Source organism: Amblyomma mixtum, chromosome 7 (genome assembly GCF_055824585.1).
Source record: "Amblyomma mixtum isolate Tamu chromosome 7, ASM5582458v1, whole genome shotgun sequence".
Lineage (NCBI taxonomy): Eukaryota > Metazoa > Arthropoda > Arachnida > Ixodida > Ixodidae > Amblyomma > Amblyomma mixtum.
The window spans coordinates 80,019,727-80,044,791 of NC_143018.1; the positions used below are offsets into that span (position 1 = coordinate 80,019,727).

The window sequence follows — 25,065 nt, forward strand, 5'->3', positions numbered from 1 at the left end:
GTTCAATACGCAGTACATTGTGCTTATAAAAGAAAGAAGAACTACATTAGATCAATGAGACTATAAAGGCAAACACAGGGAGGAGAAAGTAAATGACAGCAAAATTGACAGGTGCACTCAAAGTGGTAATAGGAAGAAAAAAAAAACTACATGAACATTTGGGGCAATTCTTTCAGAGAAATATTGGATAGATCAAGATTCTTGTGGCAGTACAACTGGTTCAGAAGTGTCGGTAAGGTATGCTGCAACATTTGTTTGCCATAGTTTGTGCGGCATTTCTTAACATTCCAAGGTTCTGCTGCGCGGGTATCATACACAGTTCTGCTTTGCTCTAGCCCAGCCAGTGTAAGTAAGGAGTCATCATTTTTCATTCTGGCGAGTTTATATTTATAGCACAGCCTATAGTTATACATGGACTTCATTGGTATGGCGTTGTGTCGATGGAAAAGGCTCGCAGTGTGGAAGAAATATGGCACTTTACATGCAATGCGTATAATTCGTTTTTGTAACACTGTGAGTTTGTTAATATTTTCAGCTGTTGTTGTTGCCCACACCATACATCCGTAGTTGGCTATAGAAGAGAACAAAGAGTGGTAATCTAACATGTTGACTGAAAAAAGGAAAATTAAAGCAATTGCGGCGCATGATACCAACTGTTCTGGAAAGTTTCTGAACTACGTAATTAATATGGTCATTCCATGACATATCTGCTGCAAAGTAAACGCCCAGAGTTATAACAGACTGCACAAACTCTATTCTGGTATTGTTTAATTCAATTAGAGGTAGTTCAAAGTGTTTGTGACGTGGGTGAAACATGACTGCTGCCGTTTTACTAACGTTAATTCTTAAGTGATTATCAACCGTCCAAGTATTTATTGCTTTTAAGGTTTTATTAGCTCGATTTGCAAGATCAGCAGTTGAAGTACCCGAAAAAAACAGACTAGTGTCATGTGCGTAAATTTTATACTTAGCAGTGCTATCAATGCGGACAATATCATTGACGTAAAGAACAAAAAGAAACGGACCCAAAATGCTTCCTTGCGGAACGCCAGAAGCTACCGCTTTCAAATGGGAGCATTCACCAGCAATACTGACAAACTGAGACCTATGTCGCAAGTATGAGGAAATCAGCATATGGGCTATGCCTCTAATACCGTAGTGATCTAATTTTTTAAGCAGCACAGAGTGATTAACAAGGTCAAACGCCTTTGAAAAATCTAAAAATAATCCAAGTACCATGTTTTTTGACTCAAAATGTTTTAGTATGAATTCTTTCTGAGCAAGGAGAGCTAACTCAGTCGATCTGTTTTTACGAAAGCCATATTGAGCGTTAGTGATAATGTTATATCTTTCAGTGAAGCAGGATAGTCGTTTAAGAATAACTTTTTCGAGGCCTTTAGAAAATACAGGTAAGATTGATATCGGGCGATAGTTTGCCATTTCATTTCATTTCATTGCGGAGGGCTGAACGGATTGTAGTGCCACCGTAGGTTCGCAGCCATGGTATTTTGCCGCCATGAGAAACCCGGTAGAGCAATGACCAACGGCTGTCCCAAATAATTGCTCGTGAATATGCTGCGCAAATCTGGCCCATCTTGGTGCTGGCGGAATGATGCGCGATTGCTTCATAGCGCTGTACCAAACGTGTTATCCCTAGCAATGTAAGGCACCCATAACGAATTGGGCTCAACTTGCTTTCTTAAACCGCAGATCTTCACCCTCCCCCCCTTCCCCCTCCTAAGGTGCTCGTCTACAGAGCCGGAGTACTCGGGTTTGAACCCAACTGCGGCGGCCGCATTTCGATGGCGGCGACGCCCGTGTGCTGTGGGATGTCAGAGCGCGTTAAATATCCCCAGATGGTCGAGATCATTCCGCGGCCCTCTACTGCGACATCTTTCTCTTTTCTCCTTTCACTCAATCCTTCATCCCTCCCCTTACGGAGCGGTTCGGCTGTCGATTGTTCCATCGATCGATTGATCGACTGGTCGGTTGAAACAACTTCTATTTCCGTCAAAAAAGGGGCGCCTCCCACAAAGATGCGCTGGACCGGACTGTATCCCAAACACCTTCCTAGCACGTTATTCCCTCTGGTCATCTCGATATCTTTCAATTATATTTCAAAAATCTCTTTCTACTGGCATTGTCCCTTTCTCATGGAATCGCGCCAATGTAGTCCCTCTCTATAAATCCGGCAACAAACAACTGCTTTCTAACTATAGGCCGATCTCTTTAACTGCACATTCATGTAAGATCCTAGAGCACATTATTTATAAACACATTATGGAATTTCTTGAAGCAAATAATCTTCTGTCCAGAGCTCAACACGGGTTTCGTGAGGGGTTTAGTACAGTGACTCAGTTAACCGAATTTGCACATGACAATCTTCTCAGCATAGACGCCGGTAACCAAATCGATGCCATATTCATCGATTTCGCAAAAGCTTTCGACACGGTTCTTCACTCTAAATTGTTATGCAAGCTAAAAGTAATTCTCAATAACTCTCAACTCGCGGATTGGATTGCCGATTTCCTCTCACACCGCTCCCAGTCTGTTCGCTTCAATTCCGTCGATTCTTCCTTAGCCGATGTTACCTCAGGTGTTCCCCAAGGCTCTGTCCTTGGCCCTTTGCTATTTTTGCTCTATATTAATGATTTACCTGACAGTATAACCTCCAAGATCCGTCTATACGCCGATGATTGCGTACTGTACCACACTATCAACTCTGTTAATGATCACCTCCTTCTGAATGAGTCTTTTGGTATGTTCCGTGACTGGTGCAATACGTGGCAGATGAACATCAATTTCAGCAAAACAGTTTCATGTCTTTCACCAACCGCCTATCACCTTCTAATTACGACTATGCATCACTACAAAGGGCACATGAATATAAATATCTTGGCGTCGTTTTTTCTCACAATATGCAATGGTCAAAACACATCGACTACATCACAGCTAAAGCTCTTAAAAAGGTAGGTTACTTGCGGCGCACAGTACGGGATGCTCCTAAAGAAGCCAAATTGCTCATGTACAAAACTCTAATTTGCCCTATTCTTGAATACGCTTCTAATGTCTGGAATCCGTACAAGCAATGTGAAATCGATCAAATAGAATCTGTACAACGTAAAGCTGTAAGATTTATTTTTCGCCGCTACGACTTTCATTTTTCACCCTCATCTGCGATGTCTTCCCTAAACTTAAGCCGCTCGCATCGCGCCGAAAAACTGAGTCCTTAAAACTTCTTCACTCAATAGTTCATTCAGCTAATTGCCTTTCAGAGGGTAAGCATATCTCTTTTCAAAACCATCTGCAACCAGGAGCCATCACGATCTTAATATCCAACCTTTGTTTGCCCGCTCTAACGTTTTCAAATAGTTTTTTTCCGCGCACTGTGGAGAGTTGGAATTCTTTGGATGGTAACATTCGTGCACTATCAATCTCTGATTTTGCGTCGGCAATTGAGTCGTAGCATTGTATGTTGTTCTCAGCGTTGATATTTGTAATGCTTGTAATGTACCCTTGTATGGGTGGAATTGTTCCACATTTTTGTACCCACTCCTGCTATAGCCCCTAGAATGGGGCTGCAGTATTTTGAAACAAAATAAATAAAAATAAATAAATAAAATACGTAGGCCTTGGCAGATGGGGAGTCGTGCGTCCCCGGATTAGAGGCGGTAAGCAGTCCTTCGCTTGTTGCGGCCTCTTCCGCCGCATGGATGGTGCGTCGCTGTGCAGGACGGTCCGCGTTTCGCAGCAGGGTCACTCGGGCTTCTCTACTTCCTATATTTTGACCCACCCTTGTGGACTGGGGGCACTCCCAAATTGTGTGGCCTAGTGTCCCTCTTGCCCCGCAGTGTTTTCACTGATCGCTGGCCCTACGCTCTGATAGCACTTGAAACGCCCAGACCGGATTTATGAAGGTATTAGTCTGGAGTCGCCTCCACGAGACACTTTCTTTATTATTTATGCGAACATCTGACAACGGTACCAGTCTGTGTCCTAATTTATAATGATTGATGATTGCCCTGTAATTTTGCAGACGCTCATCTTATGCGTAGTGAGTGGGGGGACTCACGATCTAGCCCGAGCACTCTACTATCGAGATGTTGAGACAGATACTGCTTCATTTCCTTTCGAAAAGAGAAAAAAACCAATTTGCCTGTAGCGACCCGCGCAGCCGACAGTGACAACATAATTTCTTTTTATCTATAATTCCATCTCTAATTCCTCGGAATACGTACCCAAAGTTAAATTATTAGCTTGGCAACAAAAGGTAATCCATTAGCTTGGCACCAATTTACCTTCTTTGGGCTCTCCTCACTGAACCCTGGCCAATCCCCCGTCGTGGGTATGTGCCATGCCACCAAGGCAACAACAACAACAACAGCGCTTGGGGCCTTGGCCTCGGATGGACGCTGCCGCCGCTGCCCTGCCCCTATCATCTCTCCGGTAGCCTTCAAGTAAACATGGCCCCGGTCGCCTCCTGGGTGACCTCCCCATCGACTTCTGCAAGCCCCTGTTCCTTAACTCACCACTTGGCTACCGGGGAAGGCAGTGCCAGAGCGAAACGCCACCTGTCAAAGGGAGAGCGGAGGAACAAACAACTAGAAAGTGGCTGCCACGGTCCTGGAGTGGCAGGTGGCATGTGAAGACCTGCACACAAATTTCGCATTGCCGACTATCGCAGTCGTCTTAATTTCTCAGGTTTTATTTGTATAGCTTTAACGGGTAATCACTTTCACGCGTTCAAATGACTCACCGAATAAGCTAGAAGATCGATGTGCTGAATAAGCGTAGAGTACTGAAGCAAGTTTGAAAACTGTTCTGCATATCCAAGCAATGTCGTGTGGGCAGACGATTTTCTTCTTACATTCTTGGGACAAGTGCTGAAAAATCTGTTCTTTATTTGAATGTCGAAGCAAGAATGGGCAGCGCAGATACAACGGAAGACACTACTGGCGGAATTCAACGCACGAGCCTGCTGTGGTAATTTTATTGCAGCACGCAGAATGTCCGCAGCATTTTCACTGTAAGCAAGTGTTCGGGAACGAGCTCTGCGTAGCGACACTTAATTCGGCTGCGATTGGCAAAGATGTTTTCAACAAGTGACGCTCTATTAGATAAACGGCGAGTGCTGAGCGGCCAAGGTGGCTGTAGTCTGCAGTTTATCAATGCGAAGGCACTATGTCTCTCATAAGGAATGAAACGCGTCGCCAGCGTTGACCAGCAGGAGTGGTCAGAAAACTGCCAGATGACGTCACCGTGGTGTACAAAGGAAAATAACATTTCTTCCAAAGATTTCAGACTTTCAGATTGCGAGGCGATCATCCAACCCATACGCTCAAAAACACGTTGCTTCTTGGTGAACGCAGGGCACTTAAAATATGTGTTGCCTGACGACTGTATGCTAACGAATAGGTGTCTAAGTACAACGGGAGCAAAATTAATGACAAATTATATAAAAATTAAATATTACAAACTAAAGATGCGAAAAACGATGCTTTCAAATTTTAAGCACGTTAGAAGTCATAAGTGCCCTCCCAAATTTTTCCTTCACATCTCCTCCAGTATTGAAACTTCTACACTTCGGATAAAAATTGAAGCACCGATGCTGTGTCCAGTTTTAAAATGTCACTTATCAGCAAGACAATGCGGCAATAGGCACCGAGGAAGAAAAAATAAGATGCGAAATCGCGCATTCATCTCCCGGCATTAAGAACCAAGTCGTAGAGTACGGATGGCAGTCGGATTTCAAGAACAATTTGTCTCACGTCAATCCTCATCGAGGGCACTTATTTTTCTGATAAGGCACATAGGGCAGGACTCCAGCGGCAAGCGTATTCCAGGCATTGGCGTGCCCATCTCAACATTTCACTTCCTGTGACCGAACGCATGCTCTTTGAGGTCCTCTTCATTTGAACTTGTGAATGAGCACTGGGTACAGCGATAGCCCTCTGCGGTAGCGTGCGTCAGCATATGCCGGTTTAAAATATCTCGTCTAGTCGCTGCAAAAGCGCATATGTCACACTTGAACGGTCTCTCGGTAGTGTGAATTCGCTTGTGCCGATTTAAATGACAAGACTGTGCACTTGTGAAAGGGCACTTGTCACACTCGAACGGTTTTTCGCCAGAGTGCGTGCGCTTATGTTTAGCGAGATTGTTAGAGGATGCAGCTGCAAAAGAGCACATGTCGCAAAGGAAGGGTTTCTCGCCAGTATGCGTTCGCTTGTGCACAGCTAGATGGTTAGAGCGAGCAGCTTTAAAAGAACACATGTCGCACGTGAACGGTTTTGCCACAGTGTGCATACGCTTGTGTCGAGTTAAGGCTGCAGAGTATTCAGTTGTAAAAGGGCACATGTCGCACTTTAAGGGTTTCTCACCAGAGTGGATACTATCGTGCGAGACATTTCTAGACTCTGCAGGTGCAGAAGTACACGTCTCGTGATTGATGGGCCTTTCGACAATGTGCATACTATCTTGTGGAGTGATATTTGTGGAGTCTGCAGCTGTTGAAGCGCACGTGTCCCGATTGAATGGGCTTTCGCCAGTATCCACACTTTCCTGTGGAGTGACATCTGTCCAGCCTGCAGCTGTAGAAGCACACGTGTCGGGATTGAAGGGGTTTTCACCAGTGTCCATCCTATCGTGTGGAGTCACACATTTAGACTCTGCAGGTGCAAAAGGACCCATGTCGCGATTAAAGGGGCCTCCGCCAGTGCGCATATTATATTGTGAAGTGACATTTTTCGAGTCTGCAGCTGTAGAAGCACACGTGTCGAGATTGAAGTGGTTTTCGCCAGTGTGCGTGCGTTCGTGCCCAGTTAGCGTTTTAGAGTATTCAGCTGTAACAGGCCGCATAGCGCTCTCATCCGGTCGTCCTCCTATTTGACACCGCACATCTCTCTTACCGTCACAGTTCGCAAACACCGATGCGTCTTCGGAACAATTAAATGGTTCCCTCCTGTCTCAGGGTGCATGTGTCTCGTAACATCGGCAAAGTTCGCTGAAACGTTGCCGCAGAAGGGGCAGATGAACTCATCTCTTTTCAATGCAGGTGTCTGCCACCCTAACGGATTCTTTTCCGTGAGTGAATACGGTGTAGGGGTCTTTTCAGGTAGTGTTCGCCACCCTCTCACGATGGTCGTTGTCCGCAAATGAACCTAGAACACAGCTTCTGTAGTAGTAGTCAGGAAAGCACACAGCTTCTGCAAATAAAGTGAATAGAATTTGTGGCATTAGGGAAATTCTTTTTTTTTTCGATTTACTTCGCAATGTTTTCTTGCAATGGTTCAAGCATGCCAGATTGTTGGCATGCTTGGCGATAAGTCTCAGAAAGATTGACGCTAAATTAACATACAGGTGGTGAATATTTTCAGCAAACGCACCAAGTCAACATCTCGAGGAAGTGAATTTAATTATTTTCCCAGTGTTACTTGGGCACGGCCGAGTATAGAAGCTGCAAGAGCACCGAAAACCAAGGGAGAGAAAAGCAGTTTCAATGCAGCTACAGGACTACGATCAGTTTATGAGTGATTTGCCCGATATATCAGCAATGCTTACATCAACAGCGTTTAGTGTGTTCGAAGTATGTGGCAATATGTTTTTAATACTTTAGGTACCATATGTAGGAGGAGGATGAATAAGAGGAAAGGCAGGGAGGTTAACCGAAAGAATTACCGGTTTGCTACCCTACACGGGGGAAGGGGGTGATGGGATAAAAAAATGAAAGAGAAAGGAGAGTAACACAAAATTGATGTCACATCAAAGTCAGCATTCGTGAAGTCACAGCCTGTCATGCAGGCCAGAAGTCCGCAAGAAGCGGAGCAGTGCCTTTGAGGCCTTCACCGCCGACGATCGCTGCGGCCAGTGGCCGAGTATCTTCATTTCAGTCAGTGGGAGTGGATCTAGACACTCCAGCGCAAGGCTGAGGGACTGCCTTTCGGCGCTGTAGGCAGGGCAGTCACAAAGAATGTGTGATATAGTCTCGTCATACCCGCAGATGGCACATGCAGGCCTATCAGCCATACCGGTCAAGAAAGAGTAATGGTTGGTGAAAGCAACACCAAGCCTCAGCCGACACAGCAGTTTCGTCACGTTGTGGTGGGCAGTATGGAACCCGGAGCTTCAGATCTTGGTCCAAGGATTTCAAAGGACCATATGTAGTAGTTGTTTTAACATACCAGTGTTCAGGGTGTCTGCTGTGAAACTGACGATTGTAAGCACGAAGGACTTCTAAATGGCGGAGGTGGTTGCTCCTAATGCAAAAGCCTTTTTGGTGTCAAGAGTGATTAATGAAATGGTAATAATTGACAAAGTACTCAGTTGAATTAGCCAATTACTGCCACAAATTAACGAGTATTAGTTGATTCATTCAATTAGTAGTTACATAATTATATAACCAAAAATTTCAATTGCATTGAGTTAATCACCAAATAAAGGAATTTAATAAATTGCTCAAATAAATATGTGAGCTAATTATTTCAATTAGTGGCCACATTCATTTGTAATAAGATCGAACTGATGATTTACTTAAGTACTTAATAATGAATTAGTGCTATGGTGTGCTTACTACACGCTCTAGCAACGAGACTTATAGAACCAAATGAGCTTCATTAATAGAAATGCCTTCCTATTACTGCACCCAAGAAAACTAAAGTGCACTTGTGGTAGTTTTTCTAACTAGGTCCGTCCTGCAACTGTCAAGCAGTCTTAAGAGTTACAGGCCAGGTATTTTCACTCTACTGATCAAAAAGCTCGGCTGTGTGGGCGAAGAAACTCTGTTTACATATCGCACGCAAAACTTTCTTCTCAAGCAGATAAATCTTGTTCTTATTAAGGCACTGGTAGTTGCATACACAAGCTAGGAGTAATTCAGATAGGATAAAAATAAAGATTGATACAACAGAAGTTCCACTTTCGATATATATAGACGCCTATGCCGATTTGTAAACCTTGCGATACGAGAAAGCTTTGTTATTACTGCGGTCACATGATAATCCCAGCTCAGATGACTCGTAAAGTGGACACCTAACACAAGAATGCTTTCCACAGCGTCAATTAGTTCTCAATCTAAGTGCAGAACAGGTACAAAGGTAAGAACTAGACTCTGGAGGCGTCTAGTTCAGGAGTGTACTCATGAAAGCTTTAAAAATGGCTACCGTAGTATATCATCCACCGTATCTTGGTGTATGCTGCTTTGCACAGCGTGTTAAGGCAGCTCTGATATTACAACCAATGCATGCAGCGTCATCCATGACATTGTGCTGGGAGAAACCACAGTATGTGGTGGAGTTTGATGTCCACATCTTTTGAAGCGGTCGCTTTACTACAAGAAGTCTCGGGCTGAGATAGCCGTGCGTTGCCGATGACCTTCAATGCTCAGCCAAGGTCAAACCTTCTGTTTAAGGTTGGAGAACCAGTAGATGGTCAATGGTCAGACCAATGGTCAAGCAATTGGACAGGTCAAGGGTCAAGATCAATGTCATTTCATGGTCAAATTAACGTCAGCAATTAAACAAGAAAGTTAGGCTAGTTGGTGCTGGGACACTGTCCCGTCTGATTCTCGGTCTCTGTCCAATGTTTTATTCGCGTTAGTTAACATGTCGCTGCCATGTCAAGGTCAAGCCGGAGATGTCAAGGTGACGTCAAGGTAAACTAAAATTTGGTCAGGTGATCGACTTTGGGCTTGCCGAGGAGCCTAATCATGGCGTTTACGTAATAGGTCGTGACGTCACGCCTTCTTTAACCTAGTACATGACGGAAGAAGGAAAATATTAACGGTGGTTTCGGTTTGTTTAAACCGTCTAAGAAGCAGTAGCTTCACGATGGTTTAGCCAACAAAGTCTTGTTATCCTGTTCCTTTAGAGTTTTTTTTTTTATTTTTCAGGCTAAACCATCGTGAAGGTTCGGTTTATGGTTTATGGCGGTTTAACGTCCCAAAGCGACGCAGGCTATGAGGGACACCGTAATGAAGGGCTCCGGAAATTTTGACCACCTGGGGATTTTTAACGTCCACTGACATCGCATTGTACACTGGCCTCTAGAATTTCGCCTCCATCGAAATTCGACCTCCGCGGCCGGCAGCGAACCCGCGTATTTCTGGTCAGCAGCCGAAGGCCGTAACCACTGACCCACCATGGCAGAGCATCTTTCAAACAAGAAACGCAGCGTAACGCCTGATGGTCGCCAACATCCTTAAACGACCTTCCGTACAGGTAGAAGTGGAATTTGTACGTACAGAAGATCATCGTTGGATACTATTTTTCAGATATTGAATAGTCAACCCTCCGCCTCTCATACCAAGCTGCTCACAGAGGAAATTACTCGCTCTAGTCCGTACTTTCATTGAATGAGCAAGGTGCCGAGGTTCTAGCTACCTGTGTCGGTACGAATGTAGGCTTCTGCTTCATTAAATCGGGCGGGAACTGGTGGTGCTTGCAAACGGGATTGAAGTTCCTTGAACCCTTCGATTTGCGGCGTTCGCCATTGAAACGGGTGGTGGTAGTGAAAAACCTTTAGTTGATGACCTAAAAAAATTATGCAGCAGCATTTCGGGTGGTCTTTAGGCTGCCGGTTGGGGAGTCCAGGCTCTGGCTAGTCGCGACGTGCTCTGCCCAGGTCACCAGCCGAAAATGGAGATTCGGCTTGGTGTTGGACAAGCCGCCTCCCACTGCCGCGGACTGTTTAGGTGCCAAGAGGCAGGGAGGGAGTGTGCTGGGCAGGACAATAGGATATGAGCGTAGTCGGCTCATGGGCTGTACGCTCCGCAGTATGCTCCGGGGTGGAGGAGGGAAAGACATGAGCGGGTGAGAAAGGTGTGGGCCTGAAGCTGGCTTCACAAGCGTTACATCTACTTTTCTCACGTACGACATAAGTGAAGAAAATGCGACAATAGCAGTTTACGAAACGATGTGCATAGATAGCGGTGCAGCCCAAAATTATCTCCAAACGCCTTGCTGGTCGGTTCGATTCGGGAATTATGAAACATCAGCTGCCGTTCCTTGGCCGGATCCCACTTTTTCCTTGCTGACAATGGGGGACAAGGTCAGGTAGGCGATGCGCAACCTTTCTGGCTTCAGCTTAAATACATTAAACATGACCGCCTCTAACACTTGCTTCAGCCACCTTGGGCGTTCATCGAAACTCCTCGCGAAGAATATGGCGTCGTCTAAAAGGAAAGTCCGTACTTGGACCAATGGTCATTGATTTTGTTACGTTCAATCAGGAAGCCTATATACGCCCTAGGTCGCCGGGCAAGAATCTACGTCTGTTCACCACCACTCAAGCAGAACATGCTCTTTAAAGGGCAACTACATAAGTTTTAGATATCGACGAACTTTAACGGTTCGAATGTGTGAAACTTGCAGGTAAACCATGCAAAATCCTCTCGAACTAATATTTTTGGGCGGACATAATTGCCGATTAAAATCCCGATGGAATTCAAGCTTCTCCGCAGCACACAGCGCCAAGTGGGAGGGGGCACGATGACGTCATCGAAGGTACCTGTGCTATCAGCAAGAAACGAAACGCGAACAAGACAGATGAACCACGCACTGCAAAACGGGCAGTTAGCCAAGGGAAGCTGTATACTAGCTCCTGCTATTTCAATTTCGAAGCCATGAAGACTCTTCTTTACAAGTGTTATTCAACGCCGTTCGTATTTCCAATAAAGGAGCTAATACGATGGTGTATTTGTGTTTCCGCCTTAGTTTTCTTCATCGCGTTTCATTAGTTGCTGATTTGGAACCCGTAAGCGCTTCTTTTTTAAAAAAAGCCAACGCCTCTGAAGGCAAAACCACTGAGGGTTATTTAGCAGCATCAAACGAAGCGCTGAAGGATTTCGTTGTCGGCAGCGGTAATTTGATTTTTCCCTTCCGTGACATCGCACCCATCTTGCCCGCTCTTCTCTGGCGGACTGAGGAGAAGCCTAAAATTCCATCGCCGATCACGTCACTATTTTAAAGCAAGCCCAAAAGCACTTGGCACGCTTTACCTACAGCCTATACAGATTTGAACCTTTGAATATCGGGCATTTCTCGAAATGGGATGCAGTTGCCCTTTAATGCGTATGAGGAGCCTTCCTGCAGTGTGGATTCGGGTTCCATCGTGAATAAACATGATTTTATCATGATGGCTGCAGAGAAAATGCACAGTGTCGCCTCTCTTGACTACCATGTCGGTAACCTTGCGGCCATGAAATTCCACTTCAGTGTCGGCGGTTGCCTTCAAGATGCAGGTTCGCCTCAGAGCAGCGTCAGTGCTCGGTCGCGTAACGAAATATGACTCGAGCATGTTTTTCTCGTTCGCGCCATTTGCGACCTTCATCGCGTCAATTTTTGGCTCAACTTCGTGTGCGGAGTCGTAGTGGAATGCAGTGTCGTTACGCGTTTTCTTCTGTGAAGAATCTTGGAAACTCTGCCATCGCGACCCGCAAAAAATTACGCAAGCCTGTATCTCGGTCCGCCGAGAATGCTGCAGCATCCGCTCTCATGACGCATTTGACCAAGCGAATTCGAATCCAATGACTGCCGCAAGACGTCGAACGCGCAGTTCGGAGCTAAAGTGACTATTTGGAGAGCCCGCAGGTCTGCTCTAGAGAAATGTAATCGCAACATTAAAGTCATGAAATTTATGAGCGTGAACTCAGCAGCGCGTGCCCGATAGCCTCGAACCCTTCTGTGGCGATACGCGGCGGCCGCTTTCATAAACAAACCGCAAATCAAGGTGTATTTTGGCTTGCCGGGATCAGGCATGGCGGCATAACCCTTTCCACCACGATGCTAAAAGCAGCCGTCGCGTATTGCCGCAGTAGGGCTCGAGCCTATCAGCGACACGCTCCGCTTTTGACGCTCATCAACTTCATGTCTGTACTTAACAGCCTGGCGGAAGCGATAGCAACTAGCTCATTTTATGGTCGTTAAAGAACGCAACCGACCGCTGCTCTCAGCTGCGGTAAATTTAAAGCTGGAAAATTAACTTTCGAGGTAAGGTCCAAATGCTGTGGCTGTTATCTCGCACGCCGTTGAAGCGGTAGCGCGGTACTGCGATAATTCGAGATAAAAGCAGCCGCTGTGGTCTGTGGTTATGGCGCTGGGCTGCTGACCCGAAAGACGCGGGTTCGCTCCCGGCAGCGGCGGTCGAATTTCGGAGGAAGTGAAATTCTGGAGGACAGTATTGTGCGATGTCAGCGGACGTTAAAGAACCCCAGGAGGTGGAAATTTTAGAAGCCCTTCACTACGGTGCATCAGTAGCCTGAGTCGTCTTAGGACGTTAAAGACATAAATCAAATCGAGATAAATATAGTCGCGCTTCGCATCACGAAGTTAAAAAGCCCCGTACCAAGGTTACGAACCAACAAACATCACAAAACTTCACGGTAATATAATCGATGCACTAATAATGGCGAAGCTTGTTTCTTCTGTTCACTTCGCGCTCTACAATTCGGCCAGCGGCAGCTAAAAATACACGCCGACTTATTATCGCTAGAAATGGTTCGCTGGGTGGCAGCTGATGCACAAATCTTTTAGGTGAGAGAATGCATATTTCTGGAACTTTCCACTTCTATTTCCGTACCCGACTTCTCGAGGATATTCATTGCGTAAAAGTGATATTTGGTGAAGACTGCATAGTTATGGATGGTACTCAGGATGCTAGTATGGGGCAGGTAGGAAAGTGTGCGACGGTCAGCGACACCCGCACAAAAAACACCAACCGAGCGATGTGCAAGACAAAAAATGTACTCACGTAGGTTATCCCTGCAGTTGCGTCGTCGGCGTCCCTGTCCTACTTGGTCGTTCAAGGTAGAGTGGGCGCTGCAGAGCGAGGTAGCGAGATAGAATAGCTTGAGTTGGCTGCCTGTGGAGCGCCTAGACAAGTCGCGAGAGAGAAAAAGGTAATTTTTTGACAGCTGCGCAATACCAAGAGCGAGGAACAAGAAGCAACACTGCGGGGCGCGTGTTAGGCCACACCTCGTTTTGCAGACGTCAACTGGGTAGGAACAGCTGGTACTCTTTCATAAAACACAGCGAAAACAAAGGGCATACGAACCAATAGACAGCAGCGAAACTAAATTCGATCAAACCATTTATTTAACATTACCTGGAATAGACACTTCCGCTAAAAACACAGCTATAACGCGGCCTGGGCACTAAAGACAGGAGGAGGACAATGCGTAAAAGACTCACACGCGGTCGCCGTTAAAGTCGTGCTTGGTCCTTTAGCACAATGTGGACGCTATACAGCTTGCTACAACTGCGTCACTAAGCAGCCAGTGTAGCAGCTAAACGCCGTCGCAAGTCTGAAAAAGTTCTCTGGTTCTCTGTTGCGCCCCGTACTGTTTGTTTGAGCACCACGCCCCCACTCTATCAAGTTTTTTTTTTGTGGCGCCATCATGTGGCAACCGCGAGGAACAAAGGTGCGCCGCGTGTTTTACTTTACTTTTTTTTTATTCAGTACTGCCCACCGCATTTTAGTAGCCAAGAGTGGATCAGGTGTATGACGTGTACAAATGAACGGTCTATGACCGATAACAAACAACCAGAAGAGAAATGAAAAGGGCATACAGTCAAATTTCTGCGGAAGAAACCAGCCCACAAACAAGATTAAAAAACTGCGCATTTGCATGCCGAGCAGGAAGCTTCAAAAACACGCTATGTCAGAATGACACCAAGTAGATAAAACTCACCGGCTCGATCTGACAGCAGATAAAAATGCTTCGGGTGATGATGGGGTGGCTACATCGTGAGTAACCAGTTCTAATAGGCTATCGTACTCGAAAAGAACGACATGTTGCATTGGTTCTGCACTGAGGAACACCAATTGCTTTGTCATGTTCGTACCCATGGGCTTTCAGATTCTTCTCTACTGCATACAAGAGTGAAATTCTTTTTATTTTGTATGGTAATTTATGATGGCGAAGAACGTTGTCAACAATGCATTTTTAGACGAGATTAAAAAGTGGGAAAAACGGAGCGGCTGAGAAGGGTAGATACAGCCCGGTCACGATTGTCGACCTATGTTTTCAGACACCAAGTTTCTGGCGACCGCAAGGAGTAGAATAGAAAGGGAGATTATTGAAGGTTTTTTGATTGAAAAGGCTGGGGACGAGTGCATCAGCAGCTCATCTGTCTGTTTACAGGAGAAAGAAAGGTCCTTTCTTGAACGGACGCGATTCTTGCGTTTTAACTGCTAGACATCCTGACAAACGGTTTTTCCCGCTTCTCACCTTATAGTGTTTTATTTTGCGTTGTTTTGTTTTATTGACCTTATGCAGAACTTTGCTCCTCTGTCTTTTAAAGACTTTTAGTGGTTTTACCGTCTTCATTGCTTGGCCGGTGGTGGTTCATGTTTTTCTTCTTTCTTTTAGTTTCTCTTTTTAACGATTGTTATTTTTACCGTGTTACTTGTTGATGTCGGTTTCTTGTTTTCGCTTTTAGCCTGCTGACTGTGCCTATTGCCTAGCAACTTTTATTTTTTCATGCCCTTTTTTCATCACCATTTTGCTCATGCCTTTCTCATGCTTTTACGCCTTCTCGCTCTCTTGAATGTTTTTTACGTAGCCCAAAGATTCCGCTTTGCTTTGAAGTACTTATTTTTTTTTTGTATCTGTTAGTCCCTTTATCATTAGCTTGGTAGTGCTATATTTTGATAGTGCATGCACGTTTTATGAGTTCTGTCGAGCTGTGTGATGACTCCCCAAACGTGTGAGGCGTTCCTTCGCTCTGTCCCGTGGCTGACAGTGCATCACGTGGTCCAGGAAATAGTATAAATCTGTGCTGGTTTTTCACGCAATAAAGAGTTGGTAGTCAGCGCCCGTCCTGTGTTTTTTCGTGTTCCTTCTGTCCTCGTTCCGTAGCGCTGTTGTGAAGCTGTTTATTAAGCATGAACGAACTAGCCCACACCAGAATCCTCTTGGTAGATACAGATACCTGTATTCAGTAGGCATGGCAAATCGCAGTACTTTTTTCTTTAAGCCCCCTCCTCACCCCCCCCCCCCCCTGCTTAGACTTTTAATGTCTATTTCCTTATGCGGATACCATATCAAATCTACACGGCGTTATGGCAAGTAAATACTGTAGAGATAGCTAGTATAATCACATTAAACTCTGCGAAACGGAGAGTCAAGGTGATAAAAAAATATTATGGGGCCGCTTAACGCAACTTAAGCGCGCGATGCGATAGCTGTGTGTTCTGGGTACAATGCGCACGGATAGCAGTTGATGAAGACGGTGACATTCAAACCACAGAGGCATGTGCAGTGCAGGTTGGCGCGTGAGACTGGCAGTTAAACACGCGAGGTGCAGGTGCGGCGACGCCGTAGTGGACTAATGCAGGTGCCACTGAAGCTGATATGTAAATGCTGCCGCATGTTCGAAACCCAATCCCAGCCATGAAGTGCGTATTTTATCTGTTTATCACGCCCCCCCCCCCCCCCCCCCCCTGACATGCTCTCGCAAACTTGCCTTCTCTCGCATCGCCCAACCTCCATCGGAAGTGTTCGATTTTGAAATTTGGCTCTATCTTTTGATTGCTCCTTTGATTTCACGTGACCGTGATGATGAACACTCTCCCGACCAATCACTGAACTTCGTGACATAGAACGCCAGGGTCTTCCATTCATGATAGCTTAATCAGTGCCATATAATTGACACAAGCAATACTAACTTCAACCAAAGCATTTAGTACAAGCAACGTGGGATATGTAGTGCTCACAATAACAGAAAGCCCGCCTGGATCCTTTGCTTTGGTGCTCGGCTGTTCATCCCATGGTCAAGGGAGAAAATTGCGGCGGCAGCACCTTCATTTAGTTCTCAAACCAAATTGCAACGACGCCTATTTCCTGTGTGGTGTTACGGCACGGTAAACATCCGTATGCACTCAGAGTTATCCTGAAGCCTATACTACGACGTCCCTGTCAACCATGTGTGTACTCGAAGCCCTACGTACCGTACGATAAAGAGGCACGACTGCTTAAGATAGACCCAGATTTTGAAAAAAAAAAAGAAATTTTTCTAGACTGAAATCCAGTGAAACTTGACAGGAGTTATGTAAAATACCTGGTAGTATTTTTTGTTCCGCCTACTTTAAAAATTAGTCGACAATAATTATTTAACTTTCTAAATACTACTTTCAACTTTCAGGAGTTACCAGAAAATTTGCCCAGCACTATCAGAATGGCCCAGCCAGGTTCTTGCGACTAAATGTCCGTAGCCTTTTTTACTAGACAAGAAACAAAGCCCGGCAAATTTATTAAATACCATGTAACAGCAAGCTCCCCTTGCCCCAGTGCGCCGTCCTTGCAGCGTTCTCATACGCTACTCGGTGAAGCGTCCCTGCTTTGAGCTTCCTGAGCTGCCTGCGAAGCCGCTTCGCGATGCGCCTGGCTCCGAGATAAGCGAAAGCGGATGCACACAGTTGAGGGAAGGCTGCGCGAAGCCAGCAGCCTTGGTGATAAATGCTCACTCATGCTGGCAGAATGCATGCGGAAGAACGGTGCCAATATCATGTAGCTGCTATAGAACAGTGTGACAGTAACCAGTAGCGATGTATATTAACGTCGAGGAAAATGATAGTTAAATGCGGTGTTTCTCACGACGGAAAATATAGTTAAAAGGGGGCATACCGATGACTTGGCGTTTGCTGTAGTTTGTCGTGGGTAGAGTACATTTAATTTCATAGTACGTGGCTTTGCACAAACGTCTTTAACAGACGGGTTCCAAAGGGGCCTAAGCAGTTATATTCGCTTAAAGAGTATGCTCGAATCATCCGCATTTTGTAGCAATTAACAGAGACACCTCTCAGTGTTTGTGACGTAGTTGTCAGGATGCAGTAGACATGGTCCTTGACATAACACTCCAGAAGTCGAAGAGATTCACTTGAGGTAACGTGGCTGTCCAGGCCACTATTTCATTTGGCCCGATCGACTGGTTTTTGAAAGCTCCGTCAAACCAACCCCATGCAAGGCTGATGCATAGAGCTGGACAGTCCCGGCGTGCCTAAACTAAGCGGTGACTAAACTGCAAGACAGAGGTTTCAGCAAAAATCTTCGGCTGAGCCTCACAAGATGGTGATATACCGCTGTGCAATGACCTTAAATCAAAGTTCTGAAAGAAAAGTTGATGGCCACTTCTGAAGAAAGTAGCATCATCAGACCAAAGCACTTCGTCAATAAACTCAAGTATGTCGTCAGTCTTCCCCAAGGACCCGTTCACGAAGACGTTTGGAACAGATGGAGACGATACGAGTGTATTTCCGCCTTCCAAAGAATTCGCGAAATTTAAGATTTAAAACTGCCCACCTCAGCAGTCGCATCTACTACGCCGGCATGAGGGTTTGCAGCGACGAAAGCCAAAATTTCTCTTTTGGGCCCCTCCAGCGACGGTCCCCTTTCGGTGCCGCGTCTTCGTAAAGCTGCCAGTCTCTGTCGGCGTCAAGCTATTGTTTATTATTGTGCTTCCAGCACGTTTTCGTCCGCAATGTCACATTCGGTATACCTTGGCAGCCTTCCTCTTGTCGCCTCCTGCCGCTCCCAAGGCTAGGACCATCTTCCTCTTCTGTTGACTCTAGTATGGCAATCTTGTGTTTTGGAAACGAGAACTTAGTAGCATTTATAAGCGGCGTTACACTAATCAAGCTTTCAGCAGCTCTCCAGCGTCGCCCCCATCGACACTGCTTGGGAAGAAAGCTGAATTCTAATAATGACACATTGTGTATCATCTGAGCAGCTGTCTGAGACAAGCTAATCACTGTGTAATGATTAATTTTCTTTTCGGCCGGTTTGATTGAACGGCGGGTGAACAGACCTGCTCTTTCTCCCAAAGCGGACGGACGGACGGACGGACGGACGGACGGACGGACGGACGGACGGACGCACGGACGGACGGACGGACGGATATAGCCATTAAACCTCGTGGCGGCTCATGACATTCAACCGTGACTCGTAAGCCACCAACACCAATCCTATAACCAATGTTTGGTTATTTCAACCAGTTTCAAATCTGTTTTTCTCCACTATCCTTATACTCACATCCTGTTAATAAGTCATCCCGGCTTCTTTCAACTGAAGGGTGACAATCTCTACAGAAATGGTCAAGTATTTAGCCGTATCCTCCCCCTCTCCACACACACAACTCATAACGTGTCTCTCTCGTGGGACTTGACTCAATAAGAGTTGGTCCGCAATAATCCCATCCGGGCCTCAAACAGTAAAGAGTTTCCCTAGAATTATCGTATATATTGTCTTTGGCACTTTTCTACTTTATCATTCTTTATGCTTCAAGTACCGATTTCGTCTTCATCTGTTTGCCACAGACCCCTATGTGCTCCTTTAACGTTTTTCTTAACCGGCCTTTCCTGAATTGCCCCCCAACTTCTGTCCACATATTTGATTGCCAGTTTTCTAGTCCACTTCCTTCATTTGTGTCGACTATCCTCGTTTACATGCATCTGATTGTTTTCCTTGCTAAGGACATTTGCGCCATTTCTCTCAATCTCTCCTCAAATTTCACCTCACCCTCACTGGAAGTTCTTCTGCTGTCTAAGCATGCCGATCCCACGTGACCTCTGACCCCCTGACTTTGTGCGCTGCCATGTGCTCCCGAACCAATCCTACCTACGCCCTGCTAATTGATTTCTAACCTCGCTTGAACCTCTGATCTCATGCACAGGACCGTGTAGTTGCAAATCAGACTAGGAACCATCACCACTTTCCAGATCTCTCTTACCACTTGTTACCTACTGTAATTGAGAAATTCCTTATTTTTCATTACAGCTGCATTTCAGCTACCTTTATTCCGTACATCATTTTCATGCTGAGTTAGATGGCAAGGACCATTAATCATTCACACCCTAAGACGACCTCTACCGCGAGCTCATATATCCTGTTATCGCTGCCCTAATGATTAAGACATGACTCTTGATTTCTCCATACTAAACTTTAGACCCATTCTCGTTCCCTCCGTATTGCAGGTGTCTAACCTCTACAAATCATCCTCGTTGTAAGCCACTAACATTTTATTATCTGGCTGCATCAATCCTGGTAATGACTGTTCAATCCGTTCTTCTTGCTTAAAGAAAGGAAGGCTTAAGGCATGTCAACTCCTCTCTAGTTTGGCCTCTAATCGTTGTAGATACTGCACGAGCAACAAAAGTGAAAAAGGGTAGCCTTGCTGAGACCTCCCCCCTCCCCCCGTATATCTACAAGCTCTCAGGCTCTAGGACATTTTTCTCCATTTTATAAGCACTTCGTTACTTTTCTAGCTATATTTTAAAAGATTATTTACTTCATCTTGAACATACAATGTGCCCAGTATGTCCTACAAATCTTCTTCAATAACTGTGTGGTACGATGCCTTAATATCCAAAAATGCTAGCTACATGCGCTTGCGATCCTCTTCCGCAATCTCGATACACTGCATCAAGATGAACAGATGGTCCTCTAACCTCTTTGTTCTCGGAACCCATTTTGTAGCTCCCCTTGCACCCATTCGTTTTCCACCCATCCCTGTAGTCTGTCCTTTAAATTTTGCGTCACTACCCCGTAAACCACGGATGTGAGTATTATGCGATGGTAGTTTATGCGACGTTTGCCCCCTTTCTCTTATATCTCATTTATCCTGCTGAGTCTCAATCCATTAGAGGCTTTCCCATTCATTATAACTTTGCTGACTACTTCTCTCACGTGCTTGCTCAGATTTTTGTCCCGATTTCTTTATTAACGTAATTGGAATGGCTGTGGCTAGAGTTCCGTCCAGACGGAACTACAATTTGCGCTAGAGTTCCGTCTAGACGGAACTACAATTTGCGCTAAAGTTCCGTCCAGACGGAACTGCATGTAGCGATGGGGTTCCGTCCAGACGGAACTGTATCTGACACCATACAGTTCTGTCCAGCATTATCTGCCACAAGAGTTATGTCAAGACGAAATTAAAGCTGGCGTTAGGGATTAGTAAACCAGCTTGCTTTCAGACTTTTGTATGTCCATTTAAAAAAGTGGCAATCCTATTCCGCATAATGTGTGACAGGATATCCTGCTGCATCATTTTATTTCCCAAGCAGTCAGTGAGAAATGGCAACAGAACGAGCTTTGGCTTGGGTTTGTTGGTGCGTTTCCATAATGCCTGTTGACCGTTTGTATACGTCTTAGTCTTTTTAGCGCTACGTCATCGTGCAGCGCAAATAGGGACAGGGCTTCACATCACTTCGCGAAGAGTTTTTGCACTCTGCTTTTAACAGTGTCATTTTCCCGATCCTGCATGCATGCACGGAAGTTAAACCTTCGAGGGCATGTAACTAAACGAAATACGCGGACAGATATTTTGGTGCCGTATAAATGCATATAGAGAACATCTGGATGCAGCTTTGTCAACGGGTTCTTCCAGAGGCAAGGAAATGCTTTATGTGGGTAGAAATCACCCATTTTGTATAGTATGGACAATACGGACATTAGACAGTTCTAGTTTTAAGTACGTAGAACCTTCACGCACGTAAACGTGAGCGTACGCTCGTGTCGCTTCGTACAGTTTTAGTTACACGTACGGGACACAAACTGTGTATATCTGCCATAGAACCTAAAAAATGCACTAGCATGTTCTGCCGCGCTATCTAGTACAAATAAAGAAAACTAATTTTCTTTAGTCGGGCTGCTTGGTGCGGAGCCAGGCCAAACCACAGCGCGGGCGGTAAATAATTTCCCCCTTTCTTCTGACAAACGTTGAGCAATTTCAGTCCACCTAACCGTATGTTGCATGTTATCTACAAAGGGGTTGCATAACATCACGTCCCGAAGCATAATCAAATCATCGCATTTCGAGAAGCGAAGGCGCGCTGGTGTCCTACTCATGTTGACGACGTGCGCGTATGGAGCCAGAATGTGCACGTTTTTGCTTTTCCCGCTGACCCTGCCGAGGGTCTCGCCATATCCCGCGAGGTTTGAGCTTCGAGTGGTATCGCGAGACCGTCGGCACACTCATTGCTATGACGACCACAAACGCTTCTCCGTCAGGCTTAGGAGCTGCTGAAACGGATTTCTACCTGGAAAACAAAAGCTAGTTCTCACCTAAAACTTCATGCGAGAGCAAGAATAGACCAACTGAAGGCAAATACAGAAGTTTACAGCACGATACCACGTCGAGGGATTAGCGACGACGCTGTTATCGTTGTGAAGCGGGCGGGCAGGGCGCCGCCATCTTGCCAACGCCACGCACGCAGGCAAGCAACGTGAAGGCCGCAACGCAAAGATCCGAATCTCATTTAAGTCCGTGCGACCCACGCAGGCACTTCACGTTCTGCGCATGCGCACTGGTGACCCGTAAGCGCTCTACTTACGTGAAGCTTCTACGTACGTGAAGCTAAAACTGTCTATTGTATGGACGGAGCTCTAGCTGCAGTAAATATTCCGTCTGGACGAAACTGCAGCAGCAGAGAGTGTTCCGTCTGGACGGAACGCTAGACACTTCGAATTGGAATACCATCCAGTCCTGTCGGCGTGCTACTATCAACCTTCTCTGAACTTTCCCACTCTCTTTGTCCAAGTGAAACCATTGCAGTATCCTGCCTATCATCCTTCGACAGGGTTGTGTACAGTCGTTTCTTTATAATAAATTTTCTATCATTGTTCTTGTATGTTCGTTTTTCTCATCGTCGTCTTGCCGCCTACCTTGCTCTCTTATAACGGGAGCTTAGAGAATCCCGGCATGCACGAAAATCGGCCCAAAGGCACCTTTTCGTCAGTGGCCTTCCCACATGGCCTTAGCCTTGCCTCACAATCCGCCCCCGCCAACCCGCGATTAACTATTTTAGCACCTCACTCATGTGACATCGGCGCCCATGCGAAGGCTAATTGTTCGCCCACTGCGGCTCTTGTGACCAATTGTGACTGACGTGGGGATAACCCTTTCCCTGAACAGTGGCAGTGGGCCAAAAGAAAGATGAAAAAAAAAATTGGCAGAGACAATGCGATTCACGTGTGGGAGTGCGAAAGCATTACTGTGCTTGGCAGCACAAGTATTCGGATCAATATTGGGACCGCATTGTCAAAGCCTGTCCCTACAAAGCACCAGAGTGAAAACATCCATTTGCATTATTGGGCCGATTACCTGTGCTACTTGAGTGGGTGCTTTGCCAGAAACCGACACACACATAACACCCCAGTTTTGATGCGAAAATTGTTTTCGAGAAAAGTAATTGGCGCAGCAACTGTCAAATCTCAGTGGAGACCTCAAGCGCGCGGAGCCTTAAGGGAAGAGGCAAAGAATCTGGGAAGGGATATATAAGTTAGCCTACAGCTTGCTCCTAGCCCATTGCGTCGCCCGATTGTCAACAAGTTGCCAGTGTGACGATGCAGGGAGTGGCACATGAAAAGGGTCAGTCTTATCCAAGAACTGTTGTGTTGTGTTGTGTGGTGTTGTGTTGGGTTTAATGGCGCATAAGCAGCTAAAGCTATCATGTGCCAAGCTCAAGGTATAGGATATTTCTTTTATGCAGATTTGTGCTGTTATGTGAAAAAATGGTGTACAAGGTCTAAAGTTTCTTGTACCGAGTAATAAGAGAGTGAAGAAATTTTAGAACTATCTACAAGTAAAAGCTTTTAAGGAGGCCGGGTAACCTCATCAGCGGTCCTTGGCTGGGCAAGGAAATCGAGGTTCCCAGCCAATCAAATAAAGACCTCAGACTTCTTCTCGAGGATGAGAACAAGGCTGAAGTGTATTATATAAAAAGCGAAGCAGTGGATTAAAATTTACAGTTTCTCAAGAAGACCTGCTTCTTTTAAAAAGCTAAAAACACAAGACGGGTTAACAATGGCATTGTTAACAATGGCAATGGCAACAACGGGTTAACAACGGGTTAACAATGGCAATGGCCCGATTGTCAACAAGTTGCCAGTGTGACAATGCAGGGAGGGGCACATGAAAAGGGTCAGTCCTATCCAAGATCTGACCGGAGTACTCGCCTCCCTGCTCTGTCATGCCACTTCCTGCACTGTCGCGCTGAGGTTCATTAGAACGGGCCGACGCAATTGGCTAGAAGGGCGTCCTTTGACGGAGAGAGGTAGCTTTTTTTTCTTTAGTTGTATTTGATGATTGCATAAGTAAGCAATATGCCGGATGGTTTATGGTTTGATTTAAGGTTTGGTTTTGTTTGGTTCGTGGCGGCAAAACGTCCAACAGTGACTTCGGCTATGATGGACAGCGTAGTGGAGGGCTTCGGATAATCTCGACCGCCTGGGGTTCTTTAAAGTGCACTGACAACGCGCGCTGCAGAAGCCTCTAGCAATTCGCCGTCATTGAAATGTGACCCCTGCGGCCGGAATAGGACACGCATCTTCCGTGTCACCAGCTGAGCGCCATAACCACTCAACCACCCAAGCGGAAGGTTGGTTTAGGGGGTCTAACGTACCAAAAGAACTCAGTCTATGACGAACACCATAGTGGAGGGCTCCAGGTAATTTAGACCAGCTGTTGGTATTTTACGGGCACTGACATCTCACAATACACTAGCCCCTAGCGCTTCGCCTCTATCGAAATGCAGCCGCCGCCGTTGGATCGAACCCGCGTCTTTCGGGATAGCTGCCGAGCACCATAAACACAGCGCCACCGCGACATGCACACACTGCCAGCTTTACTTCTAATGGGGCTAGTAATGCATTCACAATAAAAGTGATTCTTCCCCTCTTACCCCCAATCAACCTTAAAGAATGCGCCCAGTCAGCACCGGACGGCCGTCCTCTCATGACAGTTCGGTCAAACTGTTTGTATTTTCTTTATAATTCAGACCTCGACCAGGCAGATCTCTCCGAAATGTTCTCTTCCCAGTGCTCAGAAAGTGCCGTATTGAGTGCGTCATAAAAGGAAGTAAAAAAAATTATTTTTGTATTAGTCTTGCAGAAACTTTGCAGCCTGTGGAAAAACAAAGCAATAAACAGGTGCCGCAGTGGAGGGCTTCCAAATATTTTGTACCGCGTGGTTATTTTTAACGTACAATAACATCGCACAGCCGACAGGTCCTTTTCCGTTTCGCCTCCAAGTAATTGCAGCCGCCAAAGCCGGCATTCTACCCACATCCTGAGGCTCA

General features: G+C 45.9%; 1 protein-coding gene across 2 annotated transcripts in view; it reads right to left on the bottom strand.

The window, feature by feature from the left end:
• The window catches only part of LOC149336611 (uncharacterized), a 114,098-nt gene that overhangs the window by 59,836 nt on the left and 29,197 nt on the right, over nucleotides 1-25,065 (bottom strand). The window contains exons 2-3 of one of the 2 annotated variants that reach the window (XM_089553018.1): nucleotides 13,741-13,862; nucleotides 4,918-7,202 (exon numbers count right to left, since the gene is read on the bottom strand). The gene's annotated coding sequence lies outside the window, so the exon portion shown is untranslated. Of the gene's footprint in view, nucleotides 1-4,917; nucleotides 7,203-13,740; nucleotides 13,863-25,065 lie in introns of those variants that run through there. The other variant, XM_089553019.1, reaches the window with a different exon arrangement.